Below are 22,637 nucleotides of genomic sequence, written 5' to 3'. Positions count from 1 at the left end.
AAGGCAGAGGAACCAGAGATCAAACTGCCAACATCCACTGGATCATTGAAAAAGTGAGAGAGTTCCAGAAAAACATCTATTTCTGCTTTATTGATTATGCCAAAGCCTTTGACTGTGTGGATCACAACAAACTCTGGAAAATTCTGAAAGAGATGGGAATACCAGACCACCTGACCTGCCTCCTGAGAAATCTGTTTGCAGGTCAGGAAGCAACAGTTAGAACTGGACATGGAACAACAGACTGGTTCCAAATTGGGAAAGGACTACATCAAGGTTGTATATTGTCACCCTGCTTATTTAACTTATATGCAGAGTACATCATGTGAAATGCCAGGCTAGATGAAGCACAAGCTGGAATTAAGATTGCTGGGAGAAATATCAATAACCTCAGATATGCAGATAACACCACCCTTATGGCAGAAAGTGAAGAACTAAAGAGCCTCTTGATGAAAGTGCAAGAGGAGAGTGAAAAAGCTGGCTTAAAACTCAACATTCAAAAAACTAAGATCATGGTCCTAACACTTCATGGCAAATAGATGGGGAAATAATGGAAACGGTGAGAGACTTTATTTTTTTGTGCTCCAAAATCACTGCAGATGATGACTGCAGCCATGAAATTAAAAGACTCTTGCTCCTTGGAAGAAAAGCTATGACCAACCTAGACAGCATATTAAAAAGCAGAGTCATTACTTTGCCAACAAAAGTCTGTTTAGTCAAAGCTATGGTTTTTCCAGTAGTTATGTATAGATGTGAGAATTGGACTATAAGAGTTGAGCACCAAAGAATTGATGCTTTTAAACTGTGGTGTTGGAGAAGACTCTTGAGAGTCCCTTGGACAGCAAGGAGATCCAACCAATCCATCCTAAAGGAAATCAGTCCTAAATATTCATTGGAAGGACTGATGCTGAAGCTGAAACTCCAATACTTTGGCCACCTGATGCAAAGAATGGACTCATTTGAAAAGATCCTGTTGCTGGGAAAGATTGAAGGCGGGAGCAGGGGATGACAGAGGATGAGATGGTTGGATGGCATCACCTACTTGATGGACACAAGTTTGAGTAAGCTCTGAGAGTTGGTGATGGACAGGGAGGCCTGGCGTACTGCAGTCCATGGGGTCGCAAAGAGATGGACACGACTGAGCTGCTGAACTGAACTGATAGATGGTATGAACAAGGCAGCTGTATAATCATAGCATTGAAACACAGACCTTACCCAATGCATATGTAAGTAAGGCAAATTTACTGGGGCTTGCTGCAAGGGTGGCTTAACACTTCCATGAGCAAAGGCAAACTGTAATGTAAGGTGGCCTACCCAATTGACTGGAAGCCATGGCCCTAGGTTTGATTCACACAGCCATTGGGTGCCTTTAGGGGTGCCATCTAATCCCAGGGTTGTACTTCCAGTCTGAGCCAGGCCAGTGGGCTGGTAAATCCGGATGATAAGTGACCTCTAATATTTGTTCACATTGCTCAGAGGACAAATATCCCACATATTTCAATTTTTTTGGATCCATGGAATGGTCAGCAAATCCAGCTTTTTGTTCCCTTTGTTCCCAACAGATAGGGGCAGGGACAATCGGTTGACTTTTTTCCGGGGTCATCCAAAAATATTCATCCCATATCTGGTAAAATTGTTCAAATTACCTGATGGATTGGCCCTTCTTCCTGGCCATTGAGTTCTCATTCTTTTTATTTTTTAAGTAAAAGGTATAGGCTTTGGTCACTTTTGTAAGGCTTATATTTACTTCAAATGTTACCCCATGGCCTTGATCAATTTGGTTAAAGTCCAGGTTATGCCAGGTAAGAAGTGGCAGGTTGTGAGTTACCAAGGAAGCAAATGACTCTTATTGCTGTCTCAAAAACGAGCAGAGGGAGCTAAAGTCCCCTCTGCATAGGGGAGACACCCACCAAGGAAATCCACCCATCACTGACAAAGGCATGGCCCCACAAACCTAACAGTTAGAAGTATTATGGAAGTTTGCATTGGAGAAGGCAATGGCACCCCACTCCAGTACTCTTGCCTGGAAAATCCCATGGACGGAGGAGCCTGGTAGGCTGCAGTCCATGGGGTCGCTAGGAGTCGGACACAACTGAGCGACTTCACTTTCACTTTTCACTTTCATGTATTGGAGAAGGAAATGGCAACCCACTCCAGTGTTCTTGCCTGGAGAATCCCAGGGACAGGGAAGCCTGGTGGGCTGCCATCTCTGGGGTTGCACAGAGTCGGACATGACTGAAGCGACTTAGCAGCAGCAGCATATGAGTGGGCCCAGGACAGGAACACAGTATCCTGTTTGCAGTCCTGGTAGGGTCATCATGCCAATCAGGAACAGAAGAATTATTCTCAGCGGCTCCATCCTGAATCTGTGGTTGCCAATGGAAGACAAGTCGGGTCTTCAGTGGCTCCTCTGGGTTAGAATGGGTGGTCCAGTGTCCTTTTTCCTCTGCTGCTGTCTTGAGCCGGGTGTGGTGAATCTAGGGAGTAATACCTGCAATTTTAACTGCAGAGGGAGTGGTTAGTGCAGTTGTGTAAGGCCCTTTCCAGGTGGGGGACAGTGTCTGTTGCTTCCAATCCTTTACTCATACTAAATCTCCCGGTGAGTATGGGTGTACAGCAGTGTCTAGAGAAAATGGAATTCTTTTTTGAACATAAGGGGTGAGGTCATGGATCACCTTTCCCAATTGTTCCATTGCCGCGACACCTCCATTCCTCCTTTCTGTAATAGATTGCCTTTTACTTCCCGAATAAGAGGGGGAGGCCTCTTGAACATTATCTCATAGGGGGAATACCCCAGGTTGGGGGTGGGGGTGATTGTCATTCTGATCTTCATTAACCCTAGTGGCAGCATATCCATCCAGGGGGCCCCAGTCTCTTGCACCCATTTTGCCAAAGTTACTTTGATGGTCCGGTTTATTTTCTCAACCACCCCTGAACTTTGTGGTCTGTATGCTGCATGTAGTTTCCATTTGATAGTCATTGCTTTGCAAACCAATTGGAGTAACAGCCACAAATGGGGGCCCATTATCTGATCCTATACTCTGAGGGAACCCAAACCTAGCAATAATGTCTCTCAGCATGCCTCGGGCCACTTCCTTTGCTTTCTCAGTCCTTGTCGGATATAAAGGTACATACCATCACCAGTAAATATTTGTATCCTCGGCATGGCTTTACCTCAGTGAAGTCCAGGAGTTCAAATGGTGTGGTCCCCTTTAATTGTATTCCGGGAGGGGCTATCTCCTTGGAGCCGGGTTATTCCTGGCACAGGTTACCCATCGTCAGCTTGCATAGGCACACAAGTCTGTTAGACATGGTATGACAACATAGCGGGCTAAAATTTCATAAGTCTTTGTCTTTTCTAAATGGGTGGACTGATGGAATTTAGTAACTAGTTGAAATGCCAGCCTAGAGGGAATGAAGAATCTCCCATCCGGGAGCTCCCACCATCCGTCCTTCTGCAGTGTTCCTTGTTCAGTTTGCACCCGGGTCATAGACTGGGGCCGCTTGGGCGGTTAGTAGGGTAGACACCACAGGCGGCACCCTAAGTTTGGTTGCTATATTGTCCTAGACAGCTGCTTGTTTTACTGCTCGATCAGCCAAACAGTTCCCTTTCGCCTGTGGTGTGTCTGCCCTCTGGTGGCCGTTACAGGGCATTACTGCCACCGCAGCAGGTTTCCACACTGCTTCCACCAGTAACAAAATTTCCTCTTTATTTTTATCTCTTTGCCAGTTGCAGTCAATAGCCCCCTTTACTTTATATATGGCCCCGGGTACATGTAAGGTAGCAAAGGCATACCGTGAGTCAGTGTATATATTTACCTTCTTACCTTTAGCCAATTTCAGGACCCCGTATGAGCGCCCAGAGCTCTGCTCGTTGAGCCGAGCGGTATGAGGGGGAGTCGTCCTGCTTCGACTACTGCGTCTGTTGTTACCGCGTATCCAGTTTTCTCGTGTCCTTGTTCCAAGTAGGCGGTCCTGTCTGTGTAGTAAGTCTCGTCTGGTTGACTTAAGGGGATGTCTCTGAGGTCTGGTCGGCTAGAAAAGACTTCCTCTAGCATCTCCTCACAACTATGGCTGGGAGTGCCTTGGCTTACCAGTAAGTTGCTGGGTTTAAAGCCTGACAGGGTTCCACCCTTAAGTTGGGGATTTTCGTATAAAAGTCTCCTTGGTAATGCAGCATCTGAGAGGTGGAAAGCCACCTTGCCCCAGGCCCCATTAGGAGAGTGACGATGGCATGTGGCACTTTTATTATAATAGTCTGTCCCATAGTTTGTCAGCTTCTCTCATTAAAATGGTGGTGGCTGCCACTGCTCTCAGACATTGGGGCCACCCAGAGGCTACAGGATCCAACCTTTCGGATAAATAAGCCACAGGTCGCTACCGTGAGCCTATTGCTTGTGTCAGCACTCCCGTGCTTCTTGTTCTTTCTCATGGACGTACCAAGTGAAAGGTTTGGTTAAATCAGGGAGGCCTAGTGTGGGGCCTTTATGGCTCTCTTTAATAGTTCAAAAGCGTGATTCTGTTCTGGACCCCAAATTAGAGAGTCATTCCCGGGGTCTTTAGTGGCAGCATACCAGGGTTTAGCTATCTGTGAAAAGCCAGGTATCCAAATCCAGCAGAACCCCATGGCTCCTCAAAATTCTCTCACGCCTTTTGATAGTAGGCTGGCATATCTGATTGAAAACTTGTTTCCATTCTAAGCCCAAGGCATGCCTCCCCTCCTTTATAATGAATCCCAGGTACTTTACCTCAGTCTGGCGGATTTAGGCCTTTTTCCATGACACCGTATATCCGGCCTGTTCTAGCAGGCCCAGGAGAGTCTTAGTTCCTTCCCAGCATTGAGTACGAGTCTCTGCCATCAGAAGTAGGTCGTCCACATATTGCAGGATATGGCACTTAGCATCTAATGGGAAGGAGAGGAGCTCTGTTGTCAGGGCTTCCCCAAATATTGTAGGAGAATGTTTGAATCCTTGTGGCAGCTGAATCCAAGTCATCTGGGTCTTTCGACCCATCCCAGGGTCCTCTCATTTGAAAGCAGAAATCTTTTGGCTAATTGGAACCACCCTTATACAAAAGAAACCATCTTTCAAGTCCAAGCAGGTAAATACTGAAGGGGGTGAGGAGAAGCTGGGCTATGTCATCCCACACTGGATGGTGGGTCCTAAAATAGTCTCTATTAGGTTAATTGTGCCTTGCACCTTCTCAGAATAGGGAGGGGTGTGCCTTTGCCAGTTCAAGAGATCCGTGGTGGAGAATGTCTGTAGTAAACGGCAGTGGGGCCAGGTTGGATGTGCTTGGCCGGCCCCATCTATGGTGCCGCTTGGACCTCCCTGAGAGGCACCTGCAAAACCTCTCTCTCTTGTGGCTCCTTTGTAGACCTCAGCCACCTCTGAACACTTGGCTTTCCCTTTTTTTCCTCTCATACAACGGGGAGGAGTGGGTATAATGCTGGCGCAGTTGCTCCCACCATACTCAGTGGTGCAGTAGGAGGGAAGGGAGCCTCTTCCACTGGTGGAGATGGGGGAGGAAAATCTCAAGGGGGATATCTTCATTGTTAATCTAACTGGGGCAGCCTGACCTTAACTCCAACCTTGTTGTTTGACACGTTTGCCATCTGTGGGGAGGGAGGTCTCCAAGGAGACCTGGCTTTCCTTTAACAATGGTTTCCTCATTCTTGGGCAAAGTTCAGGCCCAGTTCACATCCTGCCTTAAGATGGTTGACAGCCTCAAGATGGAGATCCTCTTGCCCTCCCCATAGCGGGCCCAACAGAGGTGTGTCACCTGTGCAGGGGCACGGGATCCATACTAGGTAGGGCGCCACTCTTGGTTTAAGACTCTGCTGTTGCCATCTTGAAATTCTTAATAATTTTATCTTTATATATTTTAAGTGAAGTCCAATGGGCCACCTGAGCAAGGTCATGATTAGGGGGTATGTAAACAGTAAGTGTGTCCACTGTTTTGGCAGCTCCATTCGAGTTATTTATGATGCCCTATGAGCACAAAATTCCAGGGGGCCACAATGTGGTAGAGTTCAGCGAGACTGAGAGTGAGTATGAGGTCAGCAAGTTGCACATACGACTGAGAAAATGAGATGCTGACAGGCCCTAGGGGCCATGCCTCCCTTTTGAACCAAACTTTGCTTCCCATGAGGAAAGAAGCCAATGAAGTCCTAAGAAACACAATCCTATCGTGCCCTGTCATGTGCTACTTCCTTGTATTTGCCAACCACTTATGCTGAAAATGGAGAAAGAAATGGCAACCCACTCCATTATTCTTGCCTGGAGAATTCCATGGACAGAGGAGCCTGGTGGCTGAAGACCATGGGGTCACAAAGAGTCGGACACGACTGAGTGACACTTACGCTGAAAATGATGACAGAAAATCAGGAAAAGATAGGGCAACACATCCTTCCTTTTCCTCTCATTCTTCCTTATTTATCAATAAGTCAAAGAATGTGTCATAGAAGGTATATAAGTGAAGAAGAGAAATAATGGCAATGGAGTTAGTTTTGTGCATAGTTTCCACTGTTCTGGTAAGAGTGAAATGTATGTACATGCTATGAGATACAAATGGCATAACTGTTACTGGGTCTAAGTGGTGTAATTGTTACTGAATCCAGTAAGCCAATAAACACTCAAAACCAATCAACCAATCAATACCAATAAAGAGGAGATGTTGGGACAAGGAATGGCAACTGTATTGGGAAAGCTGGCTATTTTCTCAGATAGCAGGCTAGTGTCTCAAAATAACTACCTTATTGGGATCTGGATGCCTGTTTCTATAATAGAACAGAGAGGGTGAGGAGGTGAGGAAATAAAGTAAAAAGGCCATTAATCTCACAAATATATCCTGGAATGAATGGCCAGCCTCAGGGAGGGGATGTTTTCATTTTTTCTTTCTTGCAACCATCTATAGGTGGACAGGATTAGGATATTTTCCTGAACAAAGGCGCTTTGGTTTAACTTCCAGGCATAGAGGCAGGGTTCCCTGAGACAGGCTGATGATGTATAATCATCCTTTTAGTGAACAAAAGCAAGGGGAAGCAAAGGTTAAATTAAAAGAAACCAATCCAACATGTAGTCAGATTTTGTTCTTCCTTGTAACATAATTTTAGTGATTTTACTCAGGAGTTAAGCGCTCTGATATTTGTATTTAAAACTGAAATTGCACATTGTAGAGTCCAGTAAAATCCATGTTAAGAATTAAAAGTCTGATCTTTCTTTACTTACAGTAGTATTAACCAGCAAATAAAAGTCACTATGATGAGTTGAGGGAAAGACAGGCTATGGAGGATTCAAGAGAAAACCTTTCTATTTTAGTATTTTTAAAAGCACTTTCCCCACTTTAATAAATAATAAATAAAGGGACCACACATTTTTATCGTATCCTGCAAAGTCCGTAGGCTCAACTCTGTAGAGAAATGGCATCTGCTGGAGGTAGGGTAGAGAGAGTGAGTTTTCTGGCTTATCCCAAGGTCATGGTTTGGTGACTGGGGTGGGCAATAGTACTGCTGGGACAGCACAGCCAGAAGGAAGAGCTGAGCAGGTGACGATGGCAGCCCAGTATCTGTTGTGTCAGAGGTGCCTGTGCGTCACTTAGACAGAAACATCCTCAGATGGAGAGGCAGGCCTGGGGCTTATGAGAAAGATGGGTTATATACATGGAAGCGGGGCCTGGTGTAAACGTCAAGGTCATTCAAGACAGAGAGAGTGAGGGCAGGAAAGCTGTTTACATTTGCTCAGCACTTGCTAAGGCCTATAATAACACATTTGTTCCTTGAACATTGGGAGGTGGGGGCTCCTGGCCCCATTTTACAGATGAAGAGGCTGCTCAAAACCTTCCCCGACCACTCCCTCCTCCCTGTCTCTCTTTCTCTCTCTTCTGTGCTTAATTTTTCTCCATAATATTTAGATCACTATCTGACAAATTGCATGTTACTTACCTGTTTTCTCTCTCCCTCTCTCTAGCATGCCAAGTCCCTGAGGGCAGACTTTTGTTGAGTTTTGAGTACTGCTATCTTACCCTTTTGTCTGTGTCTGAGGTCTGACAGGAGGACTCTTCTGAGACAGGTTTTGTAGAATTACCTGTACAGAAATAGAAGAATAAAACTGTAAAATATAGTAAAAGTTCAATACTCTTTGATTCCCCACTCCTGCATGTTTCTCTTCATTTTGTCATGTATCAGTTCAGTTCACTTCAGTCACTCAGTCGTGTCCGACTCTTTGTGACCGCATGAATCACAGCACACCAGGCCCCCTGTCCATCACCAACTCCCGGAGTTCACTCAAACTCATGTCCGTCGAGTCGGTGATGCCATCCAGCCATCTCATCCTCTGTTGTTCCCTACCCCCAATCCCTCCCAGCATCAGGGTTGTTTCCAATGAGTCAACTCTTCACATGAGGTGGCCAAAATTGTCATGTATAAAGCATTCTATTTTCTTGATTCTCAATATTTCAGGTTGAAATAAAATAAAACATGGGTATTAACATATACACACTACTCCATACAAAACAGATAAACAACAAAAACTTACTGAGTAGCTCAGGGAACTATATTCAATATCTTGTAATAACACATAATAGAAAAGAATCTGAAAAAGTATATATATTTATGAATTCTTTTTCTGTGCACTTGATACTAATACAACATCATAAATTAACAGTACTTGAAAAGATTCTTTAAAAATGTAATTAGGAATCATTATCTATCTGCGTTGTTGTGTGAGGAGAAAATGAAACAGTATCTATAACATTTTATAAAATATAAAGGTCCCTGACAAATGTCAAAAGCTGCTGTTGAGAAAATTATTTCTTTCCTTCAATAACTTGTCTCTCCTGCTTTTTCTACCTCTCTTTCCTCCTTCCGGCCCTCCTCTGCCACCTCTTTATCCTCCCTTCCCTTCCTCCCCGCTCCTCGGACCCTTTCTTTCTCCCTCTCCTCCCTCCTTCCTGTCCTGGGCTCTAGTCCCTTTTTAGTCCTTTTCTGTTGATAATCTTTAGGCTTTTCCTACCCTCGGTGGCCAATATGCATCACTGCATGTGCTCTCTACTTGACGTTTCTTTATTTCTGCCCAGCTTGGATACAGGATATAGGGCGAGGAAGTGAAGTGCAGCAAGATTCATAAATTAGTTTACAAAATAATTATACATTGTTAGTGAGGTAACAATTTTTATAATTTTGGAAACATTTGTGAATTTTATGTCATATGTGTATCATTTGTGTGCTAATGACTCCCCCGTTACATGATCACTTTATGTATTATATAATGTAGATATAATTATGCTATCTAGAGTTAAGCACTAAAATGTGGGACATTGATAGGCAAGTGACAGTGAAACTCTATTGTATTAGTGATACTAATTGATTTATAACACCCATAAAAAACCATAAACAAAACCCATAAATCTCAGGTTTTCATCTCAACAAATGTTTGCTTTTCTCTCAGGCAACTTCTAATGCAGATTTTCTGGTTGGTCTTCACATGGTCGCTGAGAGACTATTGAGTGACTCTGGAGTCGAGGACTATGGAGTCCTCTGCATTTGACAGATATAAAGGCAAAGGGAGAAAAGAGGAACCCCCGTGAGAGGTTTTCCTGGGTTAAGTTTCAAAGTTGCAAACTGGCTGGTTACACTTTTCTTTGCATTGATTGTCCAGATCTCAGCCACAGGGCCAAAAGTAATCACAAAGGAGGCTAGGGAGTGTAGTTTAGATTGAATGTTTCTGTCCCCTTAAAATTCATATGTTGAAATCCCTGATGTGATGGTTTTTGGAGGTGGGGTCTTAGGAGGTGATTAGTTGGAGCCCTTATGAATGGAATTAGTGTCTATGAAAAAGAACTCCAAAGACTCCCTGGCCCCTTCCACCATGTGAGGACACAGTCATACTGAACAGCTGATGCCTTGATCTTGGACTTTCCAGCCCTCCAGAACGTTAAAAATAATTTTTTTGTTTGCTTAAGCCACCTACTCTATGATATTTTTGTGATAGCATCCCAAAGGAAAAAAGAAAATTGTATGTCCAATAAGAAAAAAGAAACAGACTGGTAACTACTCTAGCAGCCTATGCTACAATAATTTATTGTATGTTCAGCGTCACAGAGGATCTACAACCAAAAGGAGGGACATATATCAACTCTGAGAGCCTGAGTTTTTAGACCACTACCACCCCCCAGGTAAACTTCCTGGTATTTGTTCTTAGCGGGTAGCAGTAGCCAGGGGGTGGTGGTGAGGTGGATGTGGTAGCCAAAGCGGGTATATTAAGTGGAGTGCAAGCTGACCACTCAGATGGATCCCGCAAGAGGCTGTGCCTTAGCTTTTAGTCTGTTGCTGCTGCTAAGTCGCTTCAGTTGTGTCCGACTCTGTGCGACCCCATAGATGGCAGCCCACCAGGCTCCCCTGTCCCTGGGATTCTCCAGGCAAGAACACTGCAGTGGGTTGCCATTTCCTTCTCCAGTGCATGAAAGTGAAAAGTGAAAGTGAAGTCGTTCAGTTGTCTCCAACTCTTTGCAACCCCATGGACTGCAGCCCACCAGGCTCCTCCGTCCACGGGATTTTCCAGGCAAGAGTACTGGAGTGGGGTGCCATCTTTAATAGGTAATAAATAAATATATAAGTAAAATATATGGTATACTAGATACTGATATATAGTATGCAGCATCTAGCCTAGGAAAAACAAGGAAAAGAAATAAAGACAATCAGGGGTATTCAGTTTAGGGACTCCTGGACAGGATATTCTGAAAAATGACCCACTACTATAAAAAGGACACTGAAAATGAAAGTTTCCTTTTCTTAATCTTGAAAAATGAGTCCAGAGCTCTTTTTCAGAATATCTTCTTCTAGGAGTTCAAAGAGACCTCTCTAGTATTTAGATCTTGGAAAATAATCTCATTGAGATTCGACACCCAACTGCAGTTTCTCAGACAGGTGCTTTAAACAGCCTAACCACGGTACCAGAATCACTTGTATCCTCGGGCCAAAAAAAAAAAAAAGGTTTCTTGCCCTTCTTAGGGGCAGTTTCAGATACAGTGTTCAGATTCGGAAGAACTCTTGCAATGTGAAATTGATCATTTCAACGAAGCACAAGAGTGGGTGTAAGAAGACGATGTTATTTCGCAGGTAGGAGCTGCACAGTTAAACAGGCCGGCCCCGGCTAAATTCGTTTCCTCGAAACACTAGTATGTGGTTAGCAACTACCATCAACTTTGGTAACAGATTCAAAACCCTGATCAGCGTCCCTGATTAGGGGGAGGGCTAAGGGATGAGGGGAGGGCACTCTTTGTTACTCTTACTCCAACTCAGAACGCCCGACTTTAAACCGAATGTCTATTATTTCTAAAAAAACGGAAACGAAAACAGAACAAACCCCGAATGTCTATTTTTGACGTATATGGAGAAAATTAGGTAAGAAAAGGAAGGAAATAGAATAGGAAGCAATGGAAATAGAAGCATTTTCGGAGGCAGAGAATCAGTAAGTGATTGAAGGGACTAGCTGTTTTAATCCAGACCACCAGGCATTATTTTGTATCCAGCTGCATGGTCTTCACTGAGTACCGATAATTAATTTCATAGATCAGGTTGACAAGTAAAGGAGGCACGAGCCCCCGCAGGACCTCGTGGCGCAACGGTAGCGCGTCTGACTCCAGATCAGAAGGTTGCGTGTTCAAATCACGTCGGGGTCAATTGTTTTACTGTCTTATGGGATGCACTGGTCTGAAACTTGGTGGGAAAAAAAGATGTTTTCTCCAACTCTAGCTGCCCTTAACGCTGCCCTTTACAAAGTAGGTAAATAGGTGTACACTATAACTGTGCTTGGGGGGTTTATTTCTGGGTCCATAAAGACATTTTTATTCTTTTCTGCAAAAGACATTTTTCTTTTATTGCAAACGTTCTGAATTTCAGTCTTTGCCAACTCCCAGCCGTCTCTCCACGCTCACTTCTGTGCTCCCTGACCCATTTCCTTATCCACATCTCTCCAACGGTCGGAAGCTTCCCACATCTTCTGACATTTCCCGCTTCACACCTGTATCAGCTTTTCCTTGCCAGAAAGGTTACACAGCAAGCAGAATCTTGGCTGTCTGCAATTCCCCTACTCCAACAATCCAAGAAGGAAGTCAGTACATTTCCAGATGCAGAAAACCTGAACATAATTTTTTGTTTGGTTTGCCAAATTGAGACTAGAGGAAATGAACCATTACATCAGAAGAAGTAGTCCTCTGGGCTAGAAGTTCTAAGAACTCCTTAAAACTCTGTTTTTAAAAAAAATGTACAGGACTGTGTATTTTTTTTTCTTACCTGGGACTCGAGCACCCTCCAACAGATTATGAACCATTACATTAACAGTGCAGAAGAAAAGGAAAGCAGGCTTATTTCATCAGAACCTCTTACTTTGTATAACTTAGAATGGCTTTAAAACATGACATGTGGAACATCAGCAGATATTTTGTTATAGATGTAATGTACATGTTCACATAGCACACGGGAACAGACATTGCATCTAAGCATGCCTTTGTGCATAGAGGAAGAGTATCCAAAATAGTCCTTCTCTATTTCTTATTAACACTTTTCTTAGCAGTTAGTTTAGGCCCTTGGCCATCACATTATAAAACAGAGATTACTGCTCTGGGGGAAAGACAAAGAGAGACAGAAACACAGAAAAACAGTTCAAGAAAACACTCAGCTCCATAGAGTTGAAAAAAACAAGTCTGTGGTAAGCTGAATACTAAGTATGAGGGTATAGTCTATTGCAGCAGAGTGGCGCAGCGGGAGCGTGCTGGGCCCATAACCCAGAGGTCGATGGATCGAAACCATCCTCTGCTAAGACAATCTTTTTTTTCCTCCTGAAGAGAACTTTGAGAGTAGAGAAGAGAGTTTATTAAGAAAATTTGGCATTGTATATCCCCTTTAGTGAGGTGTTTGGCCCACTTTTTAAGCACATAAAAAGCATATGTCTTGAGAACAAAGTAACTGTGAGATACCACTACACACCTATTGTTGTTTTTCAGTCCATCAGTCGTATCCGACTCTTTGCGACCCCATGGATCGCAGTACGCCAGGGTTCCCTGTCCTTCGCTATCTCCTGGAGTTTGCTCAAACTCATGTCCATTGAGTCGGTGATGCCATCCAACCATCTCATTCTCTGTCGTCCCCTTCTCCTCCTGCCCTCAATCTTTCCCTGCTTCAGAGTCTTTTCCAATGAGTCAGCTCTTCGCATCAAGTGGCCAAAATAATCCAGGACACTGAACATCAAATGCTGGAGAGGAGATGGAGTAACAAGGACTGTCGTTCAGTGCTAGTTGGAATGCAAAGTGGTACAGCCACTGTGGAAGACAGTTTGCCAGTTCATATGATCCAGCAATTGCCCTCCTTATTAAATTGCCCAAAGGAGTTGAAATTTTTGTCCACACAAAAGCCTGTACACACAAAAAACCTGTTTATAACAGGTTTATTCTTAATTGCCAAATCTTGGAAGCAACCAAAATGCTTTTCAGTAGGTGAATGGATAAACTGTGGTACATGCAGACAATGGAATATTATTCAGCCTTAAGAAGAAATGAGCTATTAAGCCATGAGAAGACATGGAGAAACCTTAAATGCATATTACTAACTGAAATAAGCCAATCTGAAAGGCTGTACATACCGTATCATTCCAATATATGACATCCTAGAAAAGGCAAAACTACAGAAACAGTAAAATCATCATTGGTTTCCAGGGGCTGGTAAGAGGAAGGATGAATAGGCCAAGCAGAGAGGATTTTTCAGGCAGTGAAAATCCTCTGCGAGATGCTGTAACAGTGGATAAATACATGCCTTTCTGTTCAGTCATTCAGTCATGTCCGACTTTTTGCAACCCCATGGTCAGACTTGGAGAAGGAAACGCCAACCCACTCCTGTATTCTTGCCTGGCCCTGGCGGGCCATGCTCCATGGGGTCGCAGGGAGTCAAATACGACTGAAGCGACTAAGCACGCACGCACGCACGGACTGTAGTATGCCTGCTTCCTTGTCCTTCGCTCTCTCCCAGAGTTTGCTCAAACTCATGTCCATTGAGTCGGTGATGTCATCCAACCATCTCATTCTCTGTCGTCCCCTTCTCCTCCTGCCCTCAATCTTTCCCAGAATTAGGGTCTTTTCCAATGAGTCAGCCCTTTGCATCAGGTGGCCAAAGTGTTGGAGCTCAGCTTCAGCATCAGTCCTTCCAATAAATATTCAGAGTAGATTTCCTTTATGATTCTACATTTGTTTAAACCTTTAGAATGCACAACATCAAGGGCCAATTGTAATGAAACCTATGGACTTCAGTCCATAGTAGGCTTATCATTTCGAACAAGTGTACTCTGTTGACGATGGGGGAGACTATACATGTGTGAGAAGGTGTGTGCTCCTTCCTCTCAATTTTGCTGTGAACTACTAATGGCTCTAAAAAACTAAATCTTAAAAAAAGAGAGAAGAAAAAATTGCTATCAAGAAATCTTCTCTTTGTGAGACTTTCAATCTTAACTCTTTGAGAATGATGCATTTGAAAGGTGTTCCCTCTTTTATGTTTCCCTCATACACCTAAGTAAGTTTCCGTCAGTTTCAAGAACAATTGAATGATGTGATTTAAAGAAAATTTATGTATGTAAAAGAAGAATAGCGAGCTATAGCTAAAGCCTGTGTATTAACACTGTTGTCCTTTTGTATGGAGTGATATTGTAAAATAAATAGAAAATTAGAAAAGCTTAACACGGAGGCCTGGAGAAGACAGGAATTTGTGGAATTTACAGAAAGGGCGTTATAAAAAGCACCGAGCCAGCCAGGAGTCGAACCTGGAATCTTCTGATCCGTAGTCAGACGCGTTATCCATTGCGCCACTGGCCCACGCGCGAGTTAAAGGGGACTTACAGTTTTAGAAAAAGGGAAGTTGTGGCATCACTGTTGCGTTAAATATGAATGTGTGAAATCTTTCCTTTCGGTTTGAGAAGCTGAGAAAGCTCAGAACTGAAATAGAAGAAAGTCTTACTGGTTCTTTTTTCTAACTCTTAAAATATGACTCCTTCATGGTCTATGAGAACTCTGTTTTGATGTGATTTGTAAAAGGTCTGAGAGAGTGTTTAATATTTTTAAAAAAGTATCTTGAAATTGAAGGTAAATCCGACCAGGCAGAAATTTTATTATGCTAAAAAAGAGGAAAAACTAATTCGTAGTCGGCAGGATTCGAACCTGCGCGGGGAGACCCCAATGGATTTCTAGTCCATCGCCTTAACCACTCGGCCACGACTACGTATATACATGGTCTCCTTCAATGTTCTCCATGTTACTATATATCATTTATTTTAAGCAACTTCAGTATTTAGTAATTAAAAAGGGCAAAACAAAAGATGATAAGTTCCATTAATAGTTGATAAAATCGAAGAGGAGTCAACCAACTTTATTTCCAGCATGTAGTGAACTGAGAATGGTCTTTTTCTAGAAAGCAAATCGCTATATATTGCAACAGCTAAAAAAAAAAAAATCCTCTTATTCCTGCTGGAGTAGGAAATTAATGCTCAATAAATAATCTGGCACAGTTGTTCCTTACAGACACTCTATGTTTTTAGACATTTAATCTAGTGCCTTAAATATAGTAAGGGCTCAACAAATGTCAGCAGCTTTTGTAACTGTTATTTTTAAGTTCAAGAATGAGGATCTATCAAAATATTTCCCATGAAGCCCCATCTCCCATCTCTTTGTAAAGCTCAAAATATTTTAAAGCAGTAGGTAAAATATTTTTGAATAAAATAGTAATATGAAAATATTTCTGAGAATCAAATCCACTTCATGGCATGGGACTATTTTCTCACAGAGTATCTAATACTCTATGGATAACGTTTAAAAATATTTGCAGAGACCACCTCCAAAACAAGACCAGAACCCCAGGATCTTCACTTTTCTGAAACTACCCAACCATTACCACAATCTTAACTGTATGTGCATGCATGTGGGTGTGTTAGTGTACAAGTAGAAGATTTCTGTATTTCATCAACAACTCCATTTCATGAACAGAAGGAGGACAGGGCATGATTGATAAACCACTGCTTATGTGCTGATAGGTTGAAAATTACCTCCTGCAGCTCAGACCTCATGTCTGGGCTCCAGAAAATGCAGTTGTCCTAGTTACTTCTTGTTGCATGTCCATGTGCATCTCAAAAGCAATACATCCCCAAATGAAAGCTCCATTCTTTCCTTCTAAAGTTGGGTCTTCTCCAACAACCTAGATTTTTGTTTGACAGGAGCACCCAGATACCAAAACCAAAGACTTAGAACTCCCCTTATATCTATCTGTTCTCTAACTCCCTGTCCAGAGGCCACAGGTTTCCAGGTCTTTGGTTCAACCTTGGAACTGTTTCTCAATCTGACTTTTCCTTCCAAGTGTCAAATCCATTTTCTAAGATCAGGTTCCAACAGTTTCTCATAGGCTTAACTGCAACAATTTCTTGGAAGTTTTCTGGTCCATTGTCCCTGAAAAGATTCATTCATTTCTTCATTGTTTCAAAAATTGTATTCTGGGCACAATCACAGGACAAACACTTTGCTAGGTGCTGCTTGATCAGTGGAGAGACACAAAAATATGGCTACTGTTTTGAGAAATTTTCAGAGTGAACAATTACAAAAATGAATATTCACCACTGAGTTTGATAAGTGAGAGGTCCAGGGTGCCTTAGTAGCCCACAGGAAGAATGTAGATCCCAATCATGAATATCTTAGGTGGTTGCCTGGAGAGTCACTCATTAAACACCAAGTTTCATGAAGAACTGTTCCAATTATACCTTATCTCTGGCCAAACGGATACTCAAATATATGTGGAATGAATCATGTTTAAACTTAGATCTGAAGGATGTGTGAAAGTGAGCGAAATTGGAGATGGGAGCAGTGTTCTAGACTTAAACTTTGTGGAATATGAGATAAATAAAAGAAAGTGTTGTCTGGCTGGAATGTTGCTTTTTTGGAGGGGGAGAAGGCGGGAGAGCAGTGACAGATAACACCTTGGAGATGTAGTTTACAGCAGATTATGTAGGCAGGGCTATGTCAGCACTAATTGATGTGTTAATCTGAGAATGCAAATTAGATTGGGTCTCTCCTCTGCTTTAAAGTCTTAAAAGTTACTTTGTGGCCTTCAGGGAATATCACAAGTGTGTAGGACTCCCTCATCACGGGCATCCGTCTAATTTTCTCAGCTCTTTTTCTGACCACTCTGTCAAGGGAGCCTGGATTCCCGAGGCAAGAAAGGATCTGCTCTACCTCGCACAATGCTGGTTTCTTGATCCTGACCCTCTGTCTTGTATCCTAGGAGCCCTGTGCTCTTCTCCCAGGGCTTTTGTTTAAACAGAACAGCTTCTGTCAATCCCCCCTACCCCCTTTTTTTCTTTAATTAGACTTTTACTGTAAAAAATTTCAAGCATTTTAAAAAGTTGAAAGAATCGGAAATTATCTATATACCCACCACCCAGATTCAATAATTGTTATCAGATTCCTGAGCCCCACTCCCAAAATTCTAATTAGGTAGCTCAAGTATAGTGCTGAGAGGGAACCAGGACAAGCTGGGAAAGTTTGCATTTCTAGAAAGCTCCTCGATGTTGGCATTGGTTCGAGGACCAAATTTTGAGAAGAGCAGACCGGGAGAACTAACTGGTGATAAATATTGTGGATAGAGGAACAGACATTGGACAGGTAAAAAGAAACATAAAGCAAAGGAAAAGGTGTTGAGCAGAAATGCATGGAGGATAAAACTATTAAGGAGAAAAGGAGATTTCTGATTACGGACTTTAACCAAGAAAATTGGATTTTAAAGAATGATCGTTATAAAAGTTCACAGTTTCTGAGTAGTAATAATTTGAACACCTAGCAACCACGAAGGGATTCGAACCCTCAATCTTCTGATCCGAAGTCAGACGCCTTATCCATTAGGCCACGTGGTCCGGCCGTATCCGTGTTACTGTGTTTGGATAATTCATTGAAAGAAAACAATCTCAACTATCTTTGTAGCATGTGTTATTATTGTTCTCTTGCATCGGCAGGCGGATTCTTTACAGCTGAGCCACCAACTGCTGGTGCTGCTGCTGCTAAGTCGCTTCAGTCGTGTCTGACTCTGTGTGACCCCATAGACGGCAGCCCACCAGGGTCCTCCGTCCCTGGGATTCTCCAGGCAAGAACACTGGAGTGGGTTGCCATTTCCTTCTCCAATGCATGAAAGTGAAAAGTGAAAGTGAAGTCGCTCAGTCGTGTCCGACTCTTTGCGACCCCATGGGAAGCCCATAATTGTAACATAGTGAAAGTATTATTGCAAACAAGGACATTTCCAGCTCCTCAAAAATCCTACCATCTAGTTGGGGAAATAGGTTGAACCCGAGTAAAAATACTGTAAAGTTAAAACAAGATACAATAGCTAATAATAGAGTGCTTTTTATCTTTTGATGAGAATCTGGGAGAAAGGCCACAGTAGGGAAGGAATGCTTGAGCTGAGAGCTGAAGGAGAGGTATAGAGCTGGATTGCTTTATTTACTCAGGGGACCACCGCTGCCTTGCGGGGGGCTTTCAGATAAAGATTGTGGATGAAAGACAATAATTCGCTTTTGTGCACTCCAGAAATCCCACTCAAAACAGCCCCCAAACCTAAATTCAAATAGAATCAAAATTTCGGGAGAGGAGGCAACAGTAACAAACTTGGCATCTGGAAAGCAGATTGAAGTGTGATACTTTGTTGACTTGTCAGACCCTAGAAAGCTGAATTCTAAACACATCGTGTAGGAAAAGTGAAGAGGCGATCGGATACACACCACAGAACCTCCATCGTCACGCCCTTTGCCAGGCTCAGGAATTGTCAGCAGCAGCTTCACCTGCAAACTGGCTATTAGGAGCTGAATTGTGTCCTCCTGTCTGCTTCCCCTACTCCCACCCGCGCCTCATATGTCGAAGCTCTAACACCTAATATCTCAGATATGACTTTGGAGACAGGGCTTTTAAAAAAGTAACTAAAGTAAAAAAGGTCATATGGGTAAGCCCTGATACAATGACTGGGGTCCTTATTTTAAAAAGATCAGGACACAAACACACAGAGGAAAGACCATGTGAAGACCCAAGGAGAAGAACTGCCGTCTATAAACCCATTGACAGGGTTGTTCTTGAACTTCTAGCTTTCAGAACTGTGAGAAGATAAATCATTGCTTAAGCCATCCAATCTGTGGTACTTTGCTATGGCAACAAACTAATATCACCTTGCCTCTCCACCATCCTGGAAGAAAACGGAAAATTATTATTATTTTGAGTGAGCAAAGTATAGAGTTTCTAGGCTAGGGCAGTGTTTCTCAAGGTTTTCCCTTCATCACGATCAGAGGGGTTTTGTTAAAACAAAGGCTGCTGGGGTCCGCCTCCAGACCTGATTTTGTAGGCCTGGGGCGTGGCCAAGGACTTGCTTCGCTAACAGGTTCACAGCTGATGCAAGTGCTCCTAGTCCGTGAGCACTTTTTAAGAATCACTGGCTAGAAGACGCTCTAATAACACAGAACTGGTAGAAAATGCTAAGAACTCAGTAGATACTAGCGATTTGCTTTGAGTTGTTGTGAACTGAATGGCAAGTGTACAGAATAGAGAGCAGAAGGCTCTCGGAATTCCAGTGAGAAGTGAGGGTGTCAGGAAGACAAGCCATCTATGCTACACTTTTGAGGATAAAGCAGCTTTTTAGCGCTGAGGTAGGAGGGGTGTGTGGGACGGGGTGGCGGGTGCAGGGTCAAGGACTGGACACAGCAGGGCAGGGAAGGCTGGGAATCTTTTTGAGAAGAAAGACCCTGATGCTGGGAAAGATTGAAGGCAGGAGGAGAAGGGGATGACAGAGGATGAGATGGTTGGAGGGCATCAGCGACTCAATGGACATGAGTTTGAGTAAACTCTGGGAGTTGGTGATGGATAGGGAGGCCTGGCGTGCTGTCCATGGGGTCGCAAAGAGTCGGACACGACTGAGCGAGTGAACTGAACTGAGGTCTAGTGAATTTATAGGAAAACTGGTTGTTCGAAAATAGTGGCAGTTCTTAATCCTGTTTCATTGTGGATCTAAGCTGAGTACGTACAGTTATTCTCAAGACAGCAAAGTTTCGACAGGTGGGAAGTGAGAAACCAATGAGTTTCCCCTATGCGGAGCACTGGGGCTTTTGAGTTAATATTTAATCTTTCTTATCTTTCTCTACCAAGTATTAGTGAAGCTGTGAATAGCGGGGAGAAATATAATGAAGTTTACCAATAGAAAGATAAATCTTTAGGACCTGGGGGCGGGGAGAAGGCATTATTTAAACCCTAATTTAGAATAGAGTCCACTTTTCACTCGTGACCTCGTGGCGCAACGGTAGCGCGTCTGACTCCAGATCAGAAGGTTGCGTGTTCAAATCACGTCGGGGTCAAATTTTGGAGAAAGGGAGCTTTCTTTCATAAAGTTGCTGGCCAGTTTGTGTTTGACTCACGTAATCTGTTGAAGAGGAACCTCTTCCCAGAAATTATTGAAGATCATCTGGCAAATAGAAGTAAAGAGAATGTAGAGCAACTTGAAGCATTAAGCTTATGATTTTTATTTTGCTTTTCAGGAGTACCGAAGAGTAAGTAAATGGATGGAAATGATGAAGGAGGTGGAGGAGAAGGAGAAGGGGGTTAGGGGAGAGAAGATGGCAGAGGAAGAGGAAGGGGAGGAAGAAGGGAAGAGGTATATACTCCAGCCCCAAGTAAGTAGATGTCTGTAACTCTTGTCGACGTCCTGTTTGCTACCTTGTAAGAGACTAAAAGTTATGACCAACCTAGATAGCATATTGACATTAAGCAGAGACATTACTTTGCCAACAAAGGTCCGTCTAGTCAAGGCTATGGGTTTTCCTGTGGTCATGTATGGATGTGAGAGTTGGACTGTGAAGAAGGCTGAGCGCGGAAGAATTGATGCTTTTGAACTGTGGTGTTGGAGAAGACTCTTGAGAGTCCCTTGGACTGCAAGGAGATCCAACCGGTCCATTCTGAAGGAGATCAGCCCTGGGATTTCTTTGGAAGGAATGATGCTAAAGCTGAAACTCCAGTACTTTGGCCACCTCACGTGAAGAGTTGACTCATTGGAAAAGACTCTGATGCTGGGAGGGACTGGGGGCAGGAGGAGAAGGGGAGGACAGAGGATGAGATGGCTGGATGGCATCACTGACTCGATGGACATGAGTCTGAGTGAACTCTGGGAGTTGGTGATGGACAGGGAGGCCTGGCATGCTGCAATTCATGGGGTCGCAGAGAATCAGACATGATTGAGCGACTGAACTGAACTGAACTGAAGAGACTAAAAAGCCTCTTGATAAAAGTGAAAGAGGAGAGTGAAAAAGTTGGCTTAAAGCTCAACATTCAGAAAACTAAGATCATGGCATCTGGCCCCATCACTTCATGGGAAATAGATGGGGAAACAGAGGAAACAGTGTCAGACTTTATTTTTTAGGGCTCCAAAATCACTGCAGATGGTGATTGCAGCCATGAAATTAAAAGACGCTTACTCCTTGGAAGGAAAGTTATGACCAACCTAGATAGCATATTCAAAAGCAGAGACATCACTTTGCCAACAAAGGTCTGTCTAGTCAAGGCTATGGTTTTTCCAGTGGTCATGTATGGATGTGAGAGTTGGACTGTGAAGAAAGCTGAGCGCCAGAGAATTGATGCTTTTGAACTGTGGTGTTGGAGAAGACTCTTGAGAGTCCCTTGGACTGCAAGGAGATCCAACCAGTCCATTCTGAAGGAGATCAGTCCTGGGTGTTCTTTGGAAGGAATGATGCTAAAAAGCTGAAACTCCAGTACTTTGGCCACCTCATGCGAAGAGTTGACTCATTGGAAAAGACTGATGCTGGGAGGGATTGGGGGCAGGAGAAGAAGGGGATGACAGAGGATGAGATGGCTGGATGGCATCACCGATTTGATGGACATGAGTTTGGGTGAACTCTGGGAGTTGGTGATGGGCAGGGAGGCCTGGCATACTGCAATTCATGGGGTTGCAGAGAATCAGACATGACTGAGCGACTGAACTGAATTGAACTGAAGAGACTCCAAGCTGGGTAAACCACTCCTGAATTCCAGATCCACAGAAAATATGAGATAGTAAATGTTTGTTGTTTTAAGCCACTAAGTTTTAGGGTAATTTGTTACACAGCAGTAGACAATGTGTACATTTTATCTCAAAATCATCTCCTGTGTCTAGCAAGACTAATATATATTACGATCCTTATCCAATCCTTACTCACCAAAAATCCAGATTTTGAAAATCTCACTAAATAGCTCAATTACCTTGAGCTAATTACCTTCTCACTCTGAGTCACTATTGAGATTCCTGACATAATGTTTTCTCTTGTCCAATAAACTCAGCTTTGTTTTTCAATGAGGTTATTGGTGACGTTCTGAGGAGATAGCAAGGGCTTCCCTTGTAGCTAAGTTGGTAAAGAACCTGCTTCCAATGAAGGAGACCTGGACTTGATCCCTGGGTCGGGAAGATTCTCTGGAGAAGGAAACTCCAGTATTCCTGCCTGGAGAATCCCATGGACAGAGTAGCCTGCTAGGCTACAGTCCGTGGGGTCCCAAGACTTGGATATGACTTAGCATCTAAACCAAATGAAATCTGAGGAAAAAGA

The 22,637-nt window shown here is 43.3% G+C and overlaps 1 long non-coding RNA gene and 6 other non-coding genes across 8 annotated transcripts; 3 read left to right on the top strand and 4 right to left on the bottom strand.

The window, feature by feature from the left end:
- Nucleotides 1-1,266: 1,266 nt before the first annotated feature.
- LOC129645617 (uncharacterized) lies at nt 1,267-8,881 on the bottom strand. 2 transcript variants are annotated; one of them, XR_008711444.1, is made up of 6 exons: nt 8,532-8,881; nt 7,940-8,081; nt 4,746-4,900; nt 3,825-4,032; nt 3,133-3,298; nt 1,267-2,474 (listed from the first exon to the last, which is right to left on the bottom strand). It is a non-coding gene; the product is annotated as an uncharacterized LOC129645617 (long non-coding RNA). The 2 variants fall into 2 exon arrangements; XR_008711445.1 differs by lacking the exon at nt 1,267-2,474 and adding an exon at nt 2,477-2,500 and having other exon boundaries at nt 3,172-3,279.
- Nucleotides 8,882-11,604: 2,723 nt separating this feature from the next.
- On the top strand, nt 11,605-11,676 carry TRNAW-CCA (transfer RNA tryptophan (anticodon CCA)). Its single transcript has one exon. It is a non-coding gene; the product is annotated as a tRNA-Trp (tRNA).
- Nucleotides 11,677-12,742: 1,066 nt separating this feature from the next.
- TRNAM-CAU (transfer RNA methionine (anticodon CAU)) lies at nt 12,743-12,814 on the top strand. Its single transcript has one exon. It is a non-coding gene; the product is annotated as a tRNA-Met (tRNA).
- Nucleotides 12,815-14,780: 1,966 nt separating this feature from the next.
- TRNAR-ACG (transfer RNA arginine (anticodon ACG)) lies at nt 14,781-14,853 on the bottom strand. The gene has a single exon. It is a non-coding gene; the product is annotated as a tRNA-Arg (tRNA).
- A 321-nt stretch (nt 14,854-15,174) lies between these two features.
- Nucleotides 15,175-15,256, bottom strand: TRNAS-AGA (transfer RNA serine (anticodon AGA)). Its single transcript has one exon. It is a non-coding gene; the product is annotated as a tRNA-Ser (tRNA).
- Nucleotides 15,257-17,857: 2,601 nt separating this feature from the next.
- TRNAR-UCG (transfer RNA arginine (anticodon UCG)) lies at nt 17,858-17,930 on the bottom strand. The gene has a single exon. It is a non-coding gene; the product is annotated as a tRNA-Arg (tRNA).
- A 2,400-nt stretch (nt 17,931-20,330) lies between these two features.
- TRNAW-CCA (transfer RNA tryptophan (anticodon CCA)) lies at nt 20,331-20,402 on the top strand. Its single transcript has one exon. It is a non-coding gene; the product is annotated as a tRNA-Trp (tRNA).
- The last annotated feature ends 2,235 nt before the right edge of the window (nt 20,403-22,637 follow it).

The sequence above is a fragment of the Bubalus kerabau genome, chromosome 3 (assembly GCF_029407905.1).
Source record: "Bubalus kerabau isolate K-KA32 ecotype Philippines breed swamp buffalo chromosome 3, PCC_UOA_SB_1v2, whole genome shotgun sequence".
Taxonomy (NCBI): domain Eukaryota; kingdom Metazoa; phylum Chordata; class Mammalia; order Artiodactyla; family Bovidae; genus Bubalus; species Bubalus kerabau.
This window is presented reverse-complemented; position numbering and strand designations above follow the sequence as displayed.